This window comes from Natator depressus, chromosome 26 (assembly GCF_965152275.1).
Source record: "Natator depressus isolate rNatDep1 chromosome 26, rNatDep2.hap1, whole genome shotgun sequence".
In the NCBI taxonomy this organism is placed as follows: Eukaryota; Metazoa; Chordata; order Testudines; family Cheloniidae; genus Natator; species Natator depressus.
In genome coordinates this window covers 1,769,298-1,782,455 of record NC_134259.1, presented here as the reverse complement: position 1 = coordinate 1,782,455, position 13,158 = coordinate 1,769,298, and the positions used below count along the sequence as shown (strand labels likewise).

General features: G+C 52.9%; 1 protein-coding gene across 5 annotated transcripts in view; it reads right to left on the bottom strand.

The window, feature by feature from the left end:
* The window catches only part of FGFR1 (fibroblast growth factor receptor 1), a 71,548-nt gene extending 58,918 nt beyond the window's left edge, over nt 1-12,630 (bottom strand). For 4 of the 5 annotated variants that reach the window (XM_074940157.1, XM_074940160.1, XM_074940161.1 and 1 more), the window contains exon 1: nt 12,188-12,320. The gene's annotated coding sequence lies outside the window, so the exon portion shown is untranslated. Of the gene's footprint in view, nt 1-12,187 lie in introns of all 5 variants that reach the window. The other variant, XM_074940158.1, reaches the window with a different exon arrangement.
* Nucleotides 12,631-13,158: the final 528 nt, after the last annotated feature.

Genomic DNA, 13,158 nt, shown 5'->3' with positions numbered 1-13,158 from the left:
CCCAACAGTAACACAATGAAAGCAGATATTCCCATGCAATTCCATGTGTGCTGGAGCAGGGCTTGAAAAAAACAGAACAGTAACTGTCCTTCAATAGTCTCCAGCTCTAATCAGGAACATAAGCGGGGGGGGAAGGAGAGGGATGTGTGCGCAAGCGCACAAACACACGTAACACAACAGAACCAAATTGATCTGAACTCCTCTTATCCAAAGCTTCCCGTTAACCAAAACCAAACAAACAAACTTTGCATCCCTGCTTCTGTTTAGACGGAAGAGGTTCTGCTGAGTAGAGCTCTGTGAACACAGGTTTTGCAGTATGACCCAGCAAGGCCCTTCCAATTCACCCCCGACCGATGTGCACTCTTCCAATAAATGGCATTTGATCTCCACTGAGTGACATGCCTAGCTTGTTGTGAAGAAGCAGAGAGCTTCAGGATTTGACTTCCATGGTTTAGTCTCCAGATCACTGGAATTGGAAAACCCAGACTTCTGGAACCAGCGGGTTAATTTGCATCCATTAGCTTTTTGCTCCTAACCTAAGGATACCAAGTGCAGAAGATCTCTCGATCTCCCACCCCGCAGCACGGAGATGGGCAGGACAGTCTGGACTGATAAGGGCTAAAAAAACACGTTTTGATTCTAAAAATGAAACACACACATAAACCAAACTGAAACCAGCAGTTGGGGCCAAGGCTGAAGACACCAGGGGAAGTGGAAATTTGCCTGGATAAAGCTGAGCACAGCCCTGCTGCATCTGGGCAGCTGTGAAGCTGTGCGGCTTGACACAGGTTCAGTCACTGTGTTCCAACGAGACCCAGTTCAGCCCTCCCGTGAACGAGAGCAGCTCCCAGTGAGGTCAGGGAGGGCTGGGCCAAGGGCTGCGTTTGGCCAAAGATTGTATCCTCTGTGACTGAGAGTGAATTGGGAGCATTCAATGGCTGAGTCCACCCCACGCCCCCTTAAGGGAGTGGATGCCAAGCGCCCTGCAGTTAAGAATTAGCCTGTAGCTGGTGGTGTCAATAGCTTTCAGAGGGGTGGCTCACTAAGGGGGAATAGCCAAAGGCAGCCCACGGAGCTCCTCAACAGCCCTCATCATTAATGCTTGGAGGCTGATCATTCCCAGCTTGCAGTGTCCCACCCTGAGATGAGCAGCCTGGCTGCAGTGTGTTCTGGGACCTGTAGTCTCCATGGGCTGCACCACCCCAGTTTAAGCGTGTGGGGTGTCAGCACTCGGGTTCCTGGCCCATTGCCATGCCCTCTATTTAGCCCTGCCTTCAGTGCCAAGTCTTCCTGCAGGCAGCTCAGAGACCCATGACTGGGCCCCATCCTAGACTCCAAAGCACAGACCCACTCAGCCGTCCCTGGCCAACACCCTCCACAACGGGGTTAAAACAGAGGGCTAAGCCCTGCCTCCTAAGCGCCACCCTTGACTTTGCAATGGCATAAAAGACACGGTCCCCTCACCGCTCAGTCATTAATGGTCCCAGGGGCACTGTCACAGACCCAGCATGTTAGAGACCTACCCAACTAATTACATTCTGCCTTCAGAACCGCCCCCCTGCCTTTTAGTTGGCCATAAGATTCTTCACTTCCTGTCCTAAAACATCAGGTCATTCTACTGTGCTTGGTTAAACAGCGGCTGTGTTTGGCCCCAGATGTGGGTGCCATTCAGTAGTGGGTCAAGTCGCCTCTCTATATCTTACCTACCAGCATGGTGGATGGGAATGTGAGACTTCGTTAATGATTGCAAAGTGACTTGAGATCTGGGGCTGGGATGTGCTGTCGGTGTAGAACTGTGTGTTATTATACGGATGATGATATCGATGCTCTTCTGAAGAGCCACAAGGCAGTGGAAAATAACCTGAATGGAAGCTGTCGTTTTCCTAGTTGAACTTTAAAAAGATTCTTCAGCTCGGGGCTCTCTGCTTTTGTGCCACCAAAACCCTGAGAACGGCTCTCAAAGGCAGTCCTGCTTTGCAAAGTGGCTCAGGTTTAGGGGCAGTGTGTTGATACAGGCGCTTGGACGGCAAACACCGGCACCCGACAGACAAACACCGGCTTTATCTCCGCGCACCGGCATGCTCAGGCGCCAGGCAGCGAGTCTTAAAATAGTTTATTGAATGTTAACAATTTACCCGGGGTTAGGAGAGGGAGGGAATTCTTTGTGGAAAAAGAAGTCTTTGGTATTTCTGGAAATTATTTTCCGTCTCCAAGTGGTTTTGTTTATCGAGCGCACACGCTGCCCGGAATATGTCCTAATGTGGACTGTCCTCGCAAAGGCCTCTCCTGAGTGCCGCGCTTTGCCAGGGCCCGCGCAGGGAGAAGGCAGCATAGCTTGAAGCAGCAGCTCACGCAAAGTGAGTCAGTGCTGGCACAAAGCCCCACAAAATTCTTCCCCTAATGCACCTCCGAGACGGCTCATTTCAGCTGAGTCAAGGGGAGCTGCTTCCTGCTCAGCTAACCAGGACCGAATACTTCCATGGAGAATCACCAGAATCAGTCACCAGCAGTGATCTGTCCCCTGGCTGATGCTGGAAAAAGTGACAGAGAAACAGTGACAACGCAGATCAGAGAATGGGAAGGGAAGTGACCCACTGACGCTCCGTTAAGTGTTGGAAAAAAGCAGCCCCTCAGCAGAGCAGAGACAGGCAAACAGGGAGATAGAAGGAGAGGAACCTCTTCCACTGGCGCCTAACCAAACAGCCCATCCAGTGCAACCAAAATCAGCACTGAAAAGCAATTAGGCAGCCAGAGCCAAGGAGTTTACAGGGAGGAGCAAGACTGGGACTTACCGGCCTGGCACTTTCCTTTTTAAAGCTAAAACTCCCCCTACTGGAAGGGCTTGTCCTGAGTTGCACGCCCATCACCGGCAGGAACAGAGCTTTGCTACAGAAGCGCCTTTATTCTATTGACACGTCCCTCCATGTCTGGGCGGCTCTTCTGCCTTGCCCCACCCCTCACGCGCCCCAGGTCTGTTCTGTGCCGAGGCCCTGGGCTCATGAGGTGAGGAAGCCGGGAGAGCATTTGTACCTATACAAACAAAGATGTGACTCTTCTCGGTGTTTGCACAGCTTTTCTATAAATCTGAACCGAAAATGGTTCATTCCCAAGGGCCGGAACGTGAACAGGGCTGCCCATCAGCTCCTTCCAGCGTGTGGAACCTAGTGCTACCCACAGTTCTATCCTTCCCTACCCTATCCTTCCCAGGGCACCCTGCAGAGTTTTTATTTTTCAGGGGAAGATTTCAACAACTAAAAATGGAAATGCTAAGAGAGAAACCATACCTAAGTGCCCGTTAGAGACCTGGCTGCAGAGGCTACAATTATAACCAGGCCCAATTACACCCACACTTCTATTTAAAACAGCGGACAGATCGCGTGTGCAGCCATGTGCCCTCCCACACCAGGATGCCCTCACTCAGGCAGAATCAGACACTGAGCATGCACACACAGTTTACCTGTGCACACCCTCCCCAGCAGAATCACACACACCACACATTCACACACACACACGTCCACTCAGGGTCACACGCTGGTAACGCGGCTCAGACATCCTCTCATTGCTTGGAGGCCCCACAAAGGCATGATCTACTCCCACACCCTTTGCTCACATATACACAACAGATGGGCAAACTTCAAAAGGTTCCCAGCTTAGACCTAGCTGTCGAGTTTTCTACAATGCTCTTCCTCACGACGGTATCTGAGAAAGCATCCAAGCACCTAGAGTTTTATCTAACCTCCTCGAATCATCCAAACTGAGCTGGAAATCTCAAGAGAGCGGGCTCAGCACACAAAGGACATGTCAATTCTTGGCTGCAAACCCAGAGCAAACGTGCATTTTTTCTGGACATTTCAGGGCTATGGAGGATTCTGACTTTACCCATTCCTGTTTGCTCACCCTTAGGGCATGTGCCCCTGGTTCCAAAGGAAAGAGTCAGAGGGTATCCAATCAAGGCCCACACTCTGCTCACAGCCCCTCTAGCTGTATACTATTTCTCGTAAGGAATCAATCGGTATTTTACCCTTGCATATGCTAACAGTCACCGTGTCCCACTGTCCCTCAAAGACACGCTGGTTTCCAGGCCTTTTCAGTCAGGGAATCTAGTGATCACAATTTAATGTTGCAGATAAAACCTAAGGCTGCTTCGGGACTCAACAGGGATGCAACTTCTAACTCAAACTCCTGTGGGCTGGGCTCAACCCAGCCACTACGGTAGGGTTGCGTTTGGTCTAACCAAACCTAGAACTTGCCCATGGGAGGCCTAAAAAGGACAATCGAATTGTCACTAGAAGAAGCAAGTCCAAGAACACGTGCTGGGACCAGGGTGATCTAGAAAGGCCACCAAGCACCAGAGAGCGGCCTCAGCCTGTGCCTGCTACAGATCAGCACAAGGGTGGCGTGGGGTGATCCTCTCCAAAGGGCTGTGGCCAGATCCCTTCTCTGCTCGCTGTGGTTTTCCAGTCACTGTTCCTACGAGTGGCTTTAGAGCCACATGCCCTTTGTAAAGCAGCATGGAGGGGCTGTGGGGGGAGCAACTTTGGGTTGCCAACGTTCTAATCGCAGAAAACCGAACACCCTTGCCCCGCCCCCTGCCCCAGCCCCATCTTCAAGGCCCCGCCCCTCCATTGCTCGCTCTCCCCCACCCTCACTCGCTCATTTTCACCAGGCTGGGGAAGGGGGTTGGGGTGCAGGAGGGGGTGAGGGCTCCAGCTGGGGGTGCAGACTCTGGGGTGGGGCCAGGAATGAGAAGTTTGGGGTGCAGGAGGGGGCTCTGGGCTGTGGCCAAGGGGTTTGGAGTGCAGGAGGGAGCTCTGGACTGGGGCAAGGGGTTCGGGCACAGGAGGGCATGCGGGGTGAAGGGTTCAGGAGGGTTTGGGTGCAGGAGGGGGCTCAGGACTGGGGGTTGAGGTGCAGGCGGGGGTTCCGGGTGCAGGCTCCGGGCAGCGCTTACGTCAGGAAGCTCCAGAGAAGCAGCTGGCATGTCCCTTCAGTTCCTCTGCTCTGCCCCCGTCCACAGGCACCGCCCCCCACATCGCCCATTGGCCACGATTCCCAGCCAATGGGAGCTGCAGAGCCGGTGCTCGGGGCAGCACCTGGAGCCCCCATGGCCACCCCTATGCCTATAAGCCGGAGGGACATGCTGGCCACATCCCCAGCCGGGTAGGGAGTCTGCCAGCCCCCCAACCAGACTTTTAACAGCCTGGTCAGCAGTGCTGACCAGAGCCACCAGGGTCCCTTTCGATTGGGTGTTCTGGTCGAAAACCGGACGCCTGGCAACCCTAGGGAACATGGGGGTAACAACGGGTTGCTGGAGATTTCAATATCTGACATGTGGGATTCTCTATTTTGTCAGTACCTGAAACCAAGCCAGCCCGGAGGGGCAAGTGTGCTGGGGAAGGAAACGCTCAGCAGTAGAAAGGGAAGGCTGGTGGGATGGTGGGCAGATTCTGCTCTCACTGCGGCTTTAAAGGAGTCCGTCCCCAGTTCAGGTCACAGCACACCGCTGGTAATAAGGGAAAGCCACAGGGCTAGATGTTTTACACCCAGCCGCCCCCTTTGAAAGCAATGGGGACTCCTCCTTCCCCAGCAAGAACCATAGGAGCTGCTAGGTGCTGAGTCATATTGAAAACCTGCCCGTAATATGGGCATGAATCAAAACCGGAAGTTTCACTCAAAGACTAGGACTGGCCAGCAGCTCGGCACTGAGCACTACCATGGCAGCTACCTTTGGTCAGAGTCCTGGCTCCAGAACCGCCCTCCACAGGCCAGCAGGAACCGGCAGTGGTGTAAAGGGCTCTGGGCAATAACTTAATTCACCCAACAGTGACCCCTACACCCAGCTGAGGATCAGGAACCAGTGCCTCCGAAGTGAATCCCTTCCCATCTCCACCTAGAAGGCTGACAGCTGCAAAGGGCAGACCTCGCAACAGGCGATGGAAAGCATGGACCAAAGGGCTGTGATGGGAGACGGGGTCTCCCATCCCCAAGAGAACAGTGTGGCAGGGACATAGTTGAGGTACCGGGTGCAAAGTCCACCCCCCAAAGGCAAGCAGGTGACTGGATAACCACTTACCAAACACTGGAAGGAAGCACGTACCCAGCTTGAAAATATGCGTGGCCTTAGGGTAAGCTGCATGTTTTTCACTTGAGTCTCAAGATAAATAAAGCGTCAACCTCACTGCAAACTAAGGAAGTGCCACAAAGTGCCGGGACAGAATTAACCCCTCCCCCCGCCCGCATCCCTCCGCGCGCCGGACTGCACACAAGCCAGGAACCGAGTATTTGCTGAAATCAAGAGAAAACAATTCTAATAGCGTCTAGGGGAGAAAACAGTAATGTTTAAAGCAGACACAGACTTGGAAAAATACATGCCCGAGTGTGCAGCATACAGCATTTAATCCTTCCACGCAGTAAACGTCTCCGTAAGTCACATGTACATTTCCAGGAGCACACTGCAAGGGCTCACAGCTTAGGGGCTTCAGCAATGTGGAGGGGATTATAAAAAGCGTATTCCTAATGAGTAAACTAAGATCTCAGTCAGTAGCCTCTTTAAGACTTTCCTAAATTTGCTCCAGGCACCAAGTCTGATGCAGCCATCTAGCAAAAATCTAACTGATTACCTTTCATCACCTCAGTGGAAATATGGGATCAGGACGGAGAAGGGAGGGAACAGTTTCACAACACTGGGATACTTTTAACATTTCAGAAGTTACCCCGAACAGGGTGTGCTGTCTAATGGACAGGACAGAGGACTCAGAGTCAGAGTGCATGCCCAGCTGGCCCCCGGCGTCTGTTCCCAGCTCTGCTACCAACTTGCCCACAGCAAAATCTGAAGCCAACATTTTCAGAAGTAGCCTCAGTTTTGGGAGCTCAGTGAAAGATGCCTGGGGCTTGGTTTCCAGAGTTGTGCAGAGCTGTGGGTGCTCAGTGACCTCAGCTGGGCTTGTGGGTGCTCATTGCATCTGAAGAGAATCAGGCCCCGGGGATCTCAAGTTGGGTACTCAAAATCAAAGGGCTCTTTAGAGGATATGGGCTGTAATCTCTCTAGGCCCCATTCGGTGAAACAGGTCTGATCATATTTACCTGCTTGACAAGAGAGCTGAATGATTGCAAAATGCAGTCAGCTCCCCAGATGAAAGGTTGCTAGAGAAGGGGAAAGGATGAACTCACTCAATTCCAGCAAATATTTTCCTACTAGAGATAAAGACAAACACGCACAAAAGAGAAGGAAGAAGACCACCAAGTCCTGGAAAGCAGAGGAGGAAGTTGAATTACCAAGGACTAGAGCCTCTGTGAGCTGGTCAAAACCCAACTGTCCTTTTCCAGGCTGGAAGCTACAATGCTGTGAGAACATGCATCATGGATGCAGCAGGCTGGGACTGCAAGCAAAACGGGTTCTACTTCAGGGCAAATTTTTAAACAGCTAAATACGCAAGGTTCTGAAGGGAACAATAAAGTCACCAGCTCTCCTGAAAGCATGAAGGGCTCCCTTCCCAGCTTGGTGAGAGCAGCCTGGTTCCTTATTTTAAAGCGGAATCGGAGTCATGAATACGATGGAGTCAGACGCTGACAGATTTGTAGTTCCTGTGGACAAGAGCTGGTGGTGCAGAGCATGGGAATAACCTCGCTCTGTCCTTTACCATTCCAGGGCAGAGACTATCTTGATTTATTTTAATCCTCTCCAAGCAAGACAATGGGAAGGCACCAGTGCATGCCAGCCACCCCTGAGATTAAGGGAGGAAGTGCTCATGTGTGGGGAAAATGGCCACTAGCCAAAGAAATATGTGAGGACCTGCTCTCCTGATCCCCCACCAAAGCCAAGACTTGGCAGGATACCGTCTCCCTCTTCTCCCCCAGCCCCACCTCCCCCACACTGTGATTTGCATAGAGAACTTGTTAGAGCTGCAAGAATAGTGAGGGAGAAAGTAACTCTGCATCTGCCTGACTAGGAAAGCAAATTTTGACTGTGCTATGTATTCAGGACTCTAAAAAACAAACCCTTTCCACGCACACATGTTAGTAGTGCAAACAGTCCAATCGAGTACAGCTTCAGGTTCAAATCACCGAAAGGAAACCGCATATTCAACTGTAACAACTGCAGCTTTCCAGTACCAATTTGTGGCAAGCTAGTTACCTAACTCATCCAATCAGAGAACAGAAACACCGTTATGTGATTTCAGTACCTAACACAGTACAAATTGCACCCACCACAACTGAATATAAAATTCAGATTTTGAGCTGCGTTGGTTAGATACATAAGTCAAATGGTTTTGTTTGCAGTCCTTGATTGGATGATTTATACCACGAACCGACACAGCATAAATTGCAAGCATCACAATTGACTATGTTTCAGAGTAGCAGCCGTGTTAGTCTGTATTCGCAAAAAGAAAAGGAGGACTTGTGGCACCTTAGAGACTAACCAATTTATTTGAGCATAAGCATCCGATGAAGTGAGCTGTAGCTCACAAAAGCTTATGCTCAAATAAATTGGTTAGTCTCTAAGGTGCCACAAGTACTCCTTTTCTTTTTACAATTGACTAACACATTCAAATTTTGCATGGTGTTGGTTAATTATATACGTCGTCCAATCAGAGAACACAAACAATATCACAGAAGCAAACCAGGCACCACGATGCAAACAAGGAGCATTTACAACCTGATTATTTTCTGAAGAAATTTGTGAATAACTTGGAGTAAAGAATAATTATAGAATCTCATCATCCACTCATGATGAATTTGTGAATAAAACATCAAAATTTGTTGACTATATTATCTGCAGTATTCCCAACTCAAGCATTCAAAAATTATGAGTCAAAATCATGAGATTAAAAAAAAAACAAAAAAACCCAAACCCTTGGGTTCTTCTGAATTTCCTTGGTTTTGGAGCCTTTAGGGCTTGTGTTTATAAAATATTCTAGGTAACCAGTGAGGCTAGTAACTTACTTTAAAAACCCCCAAAACAGATATTCCCATGCAATTGCATGTGTGCTGGAGCAGGGCTTGAAGAAAAGCATCAAATATCATGAACTGTGCTGAAATGGTGAGAGTTGGCAGCATTGTTTTAATTCGTTAAGAGTTATTCACTCAACTCCAGAAATGTTCAAACATCTTAAAAGATGCATTTCAAAAATGCCAAACCGTTCGTTCCTGCTCTCGCAGCAAAGACAAGTGCAAAGCTTTCCCATGGTGCGAGTTCTCTGCATGAAGGACCTGTCTACATCAGGGATTTTTACATCAATGTAGCTACTCTGGTGTGGCACATCTCACTGCGGGGCTCAAACCTCACTTTACACTGGCACCTCATCACTAGAGGTTTGCACCAGCACAACCATCCTTTCTATAGACATACAGACAAACCCCTTGTCGGAAGCTAAGGGAAAGGCCCCTATCATTCAGGGGTGCTGGAATAATTTGTATAGTGGGGGTGCTGAGAGCCATTGAACCAAACTGTAAACCCTGTGTATAATGGAAACCATTTCAAGCCAGGGGGTGCAAGAGCACCCCCCGCACCCCTAGTTCCAGCAGCTATAATTTTATACATTTTTAGCAGTGCACTTTAAAATGAAATGTCGTCCATTTGGAGCAGACAGAGAAGCCGCAGCATTATCAAGGGAACATCCAGGAATTTCTTGTAGCTTTGTTTCTGAAAGAGAGACTGACTGTGTTGGCAGTCGAGGGATGGAAACTGCAGATTCAGTGTCCCAACCTGGGGCACACAGAATCCATTAAGTAAGGCCAGGCCTCAAGAAAACAAGTTCACTTAAGATCAGCCCCGAGTTACAGCTGCATGCAGAGCTTGGAGAGTCTCAATGAAGAGTTTACTTCTGGCCATTTCTCATTCGTGACCAAGGACAAACAGGGACCTCATTTGCTTTGTGCAGCTTAGTGTGTTACAAGAGGGAGGACAAAGCACAGCCAAAAATTTTTTAGACTTGCTAACAAACCGTCTAACATAAGGGGCGAGATCTACAGCAGGACCACCTTAATGAGATACTCCAGCCAGTGCCTCCCCAGAGGGCCAATACAGGCTTCAACAAACTTCCGCTTTAGCAAGGAGAACTGTGTAAATAAGACATTAGTAGGCATGAGAAGCCCAGGCAGGCATCTGCATTACAGGGCATTAGCACACTGCATGCCTGCAAAAATGATTCAGATAGGAGGGATATCGCTGGGGTGCCACTGATTAGCAGGACTGGAAAACTACACAGCAGTGTTTTATGGGGATGCTTTATATCAGCCCTAAATATAGAATAGTAAAGCAAGGTTGGAGAAACTTTTGGCTAAATTGTCTAGGTGTGCCAGGTATTAAAAACTTTCCTCAGACATTCAACTATGCAGAGTACCTCTGCTAAGAAAGAGTAAGGAAACATTTAGCTTCATGACCATATCTAGAGAAAGTGCTATTCCATTACAGAGACAAAATCAACAGGCTTGAAACCAGAGGGAATATTTTCAATGCAGAAGAGATTTTCCTCCCGCACTAAACTTTGTACCTTAAGAAGCTTTTTTGGCTCAGAAAACCCTCTTCTTTTAAAAGGCAGGCCTTATTTTATGCGTTAAGGCAACGCTCTTAAGGTCCCAGCGAGAAAACAGTTCCATAAATCCCAAGAATCTCGCATCAAGCCGAACCCCTAAAACTGGCCTCACTCGCTCGGTTATAATGGGAGAATGGAAAAAAGCAAAGCAGGACTGCAGGGCAGTGACACAATGCACGCTCCTTCGGGGAGCATGTGGGGAGCAGCAGCCCATCCAGTGAAGGTCTAGGAGAACGCCCGGTTCAATGCTCTGAATCTGCCCACACCATCTCAGGAGGCTGCTGCTGGGTTTTGCTCAATTCAGACAGGAATTCCTTAGCCACTTGCCTGTGCTCGCTGAACTATGGCATGCCTGCCATTAAGTTCGCAATAATCAATATGAGAAACATTTACCAGGTGCCAACTATCCAGAGAGTTTACACAAGGTCAAGAAACAACTTCCCCCTTTTCATTTCCAGTCACAGGCTCTCCAGGGCTCCTCGAAAACCAGGCAGTGGCCTGACCCCGGTGGCGCCTGCCCTACAAGAACTCTGAAGCCACCTTTCCCCGTGGCCTAGAGAGGAATAAATCCCTCCCTGCAAACTCCAGCACAGGGCTGGCTCTAAAGCCCTGCTGCAGAAATGGAGAATTCAGCCCCCTGCTCAAGGTGTCCTTCACCTCTGACTGCCAGAAGCCGGGACTGGATGGCAGGGGGCGGATCACTCCATAAATCGCCCTGTTCTGTTCATCCCCTCTGAAGCGCCTGGCCCCAGCCACTGCCCGAGCCAGATGGACCCTTGGCCTGCCCTAGTGTGGCCGCTCTTATGTTCCCCCAGCACAGGGGCTCTCCTGTTCTATAAAGGAGCGCGGGTCCCCCGGGTTCGCTCTGCCAATGGGACTAAGCAGTTTGCCCTCCTTTGGGGAGGTCTGGTGGCCAGGCTGGGCCAGGCACAGCACCAAGAAGTGCCCCCAACTCCCCCCGGTGGGTGCTACCAGGACACATCCACCTCGGGGCTCCCTGCGGCCGGGGCACCGCTGGGGGAGAAGCAGTCGCAGGGCCCGATCCTGCAGGCGCCCGCGCGCACCGGTAAGTTTGCTCGGGGCTGGGCTGCCCCCAGGATCGGGCCCGTGCCAGGGGCGCTGCGAACTCTGCCCAGCACAGAGCCGGAGGCTGCTGCGGGCTCCCAGCGCCCTGCTCCCCGGGCACCGCAGGCCGGGACGGGGCCGGAACCAGCCCCCGCGGCTTTGCCCCAGCCACGGCTGAGCAAGGTCTGGCGGCTCCTTCCCGGGGCCCCATGCCCCAGGCTGGCGCGGGGACTGGAAGCAGTGGGTGCATTCCAGCCTCCATCACCGCCCCACGGCGGACACTGACCCTCCCGCGGGGAGCAGGGCGGGCCGGGGTAGAGCCCTGGGCGCTCTCCGCAGCGTTTCACGGCCAGGCCCCCAGCCCTGAGCGGGGCGCCCCCTCTGACCCACTCCGGTCTCACTCAGCAGCCCCGCCCCCACGGGGCCAGACCCCAGAGGCGCCCGCCCCCCGTCCGCCCACGCCCCCCTCCCCCCCAGGAGCGAGTCCCAAAGTTTGGGGAAAGTTTGCCCGCAGCTGCGATGGCGCCTCCCGGGCATGGGGGGCGGGTGGGAAGCCGCGTGGGACCCCCCCTCCAGCAGCTACTCACCGGTCCGGCTGGGCACAGTCCGCGGGGTCCAGTGGGGGAGCGGCCGCTCCAGGCGGGGCCGGTCCCGCTCGGTGCCCCCGGAGCTGCCGCGGGGACACAATCCCCCAGCGGCGCCGGCTGCTGGGAACAATAGGCGCAGAGCCCTGGCCGGGGCTGGAGGCGCGCAGACCTCCCGAGCCGCCCCAGCTCACAGCCCCGGCTCCATCTCGCCAAGGGGGCCCCCGTGCGCTGTAGATCCGGGAAGGGGCTCGGCCCCCGGGGAAGACACAAGTGGCCGCGACGCCCCCTAGACTCCGCCGATCCCGGGGGCTGGAAGCCCAGGTGCCCGGACGAGCTGCGGTGGATGCGCTGCGCTGCGTTCCCCGGGTTCCCTCCGTGCGCTCCGGAGCGACGCGCCTCCCTCCTCCGGCTGCTGCCCGGTGCCCAGTCCCCCACTGCGCGCTGCAGAGCAGGGCTGAGTCCCTCCCTCTCCGCCAGCCCCTCCTCCGTCCTCCACACCCCCCTGCTTCCCAGCTCCTCCTCCTCGCTTCGCTCCGGCCCTCCCGCCCCGGCCCCTCTCCGTGTTCCCACGCCGCCCTTCTCTCCACCGCCAGCAGCCTGCTGGGCTGACTGCCCCTGGGCTAGCCTGTCCTGGGCCGGGAAGCGTCCCTGCCTCCGGCGGGAGAAGGAATCTCAGGCTCCGGCTTCTCGGGATAGACAGGAGCGGCAAGGGCTCGGGACTTTGCCCGGGAGGCTCTTCCAAGTGCGTGCGGGGCCGCTGGATGGGCGAACAAACCCCTCGGTGTTTGGATCTGAGCTCCGAGCCCCCGAAATGCGGCTCCTCCTTCCGCACGGAGCTCATGGCAAAATCTTGGCTGTGGGGCGCAGGCGGCTGGGGAACGTCCCTCCTTCCCCAGCAGAGCTGGGCCTTTGGCCACCTCTCGGGTTTACATTTTATTTGCGTGTTCCCTTCCAGATAAACCTGCGTGGTT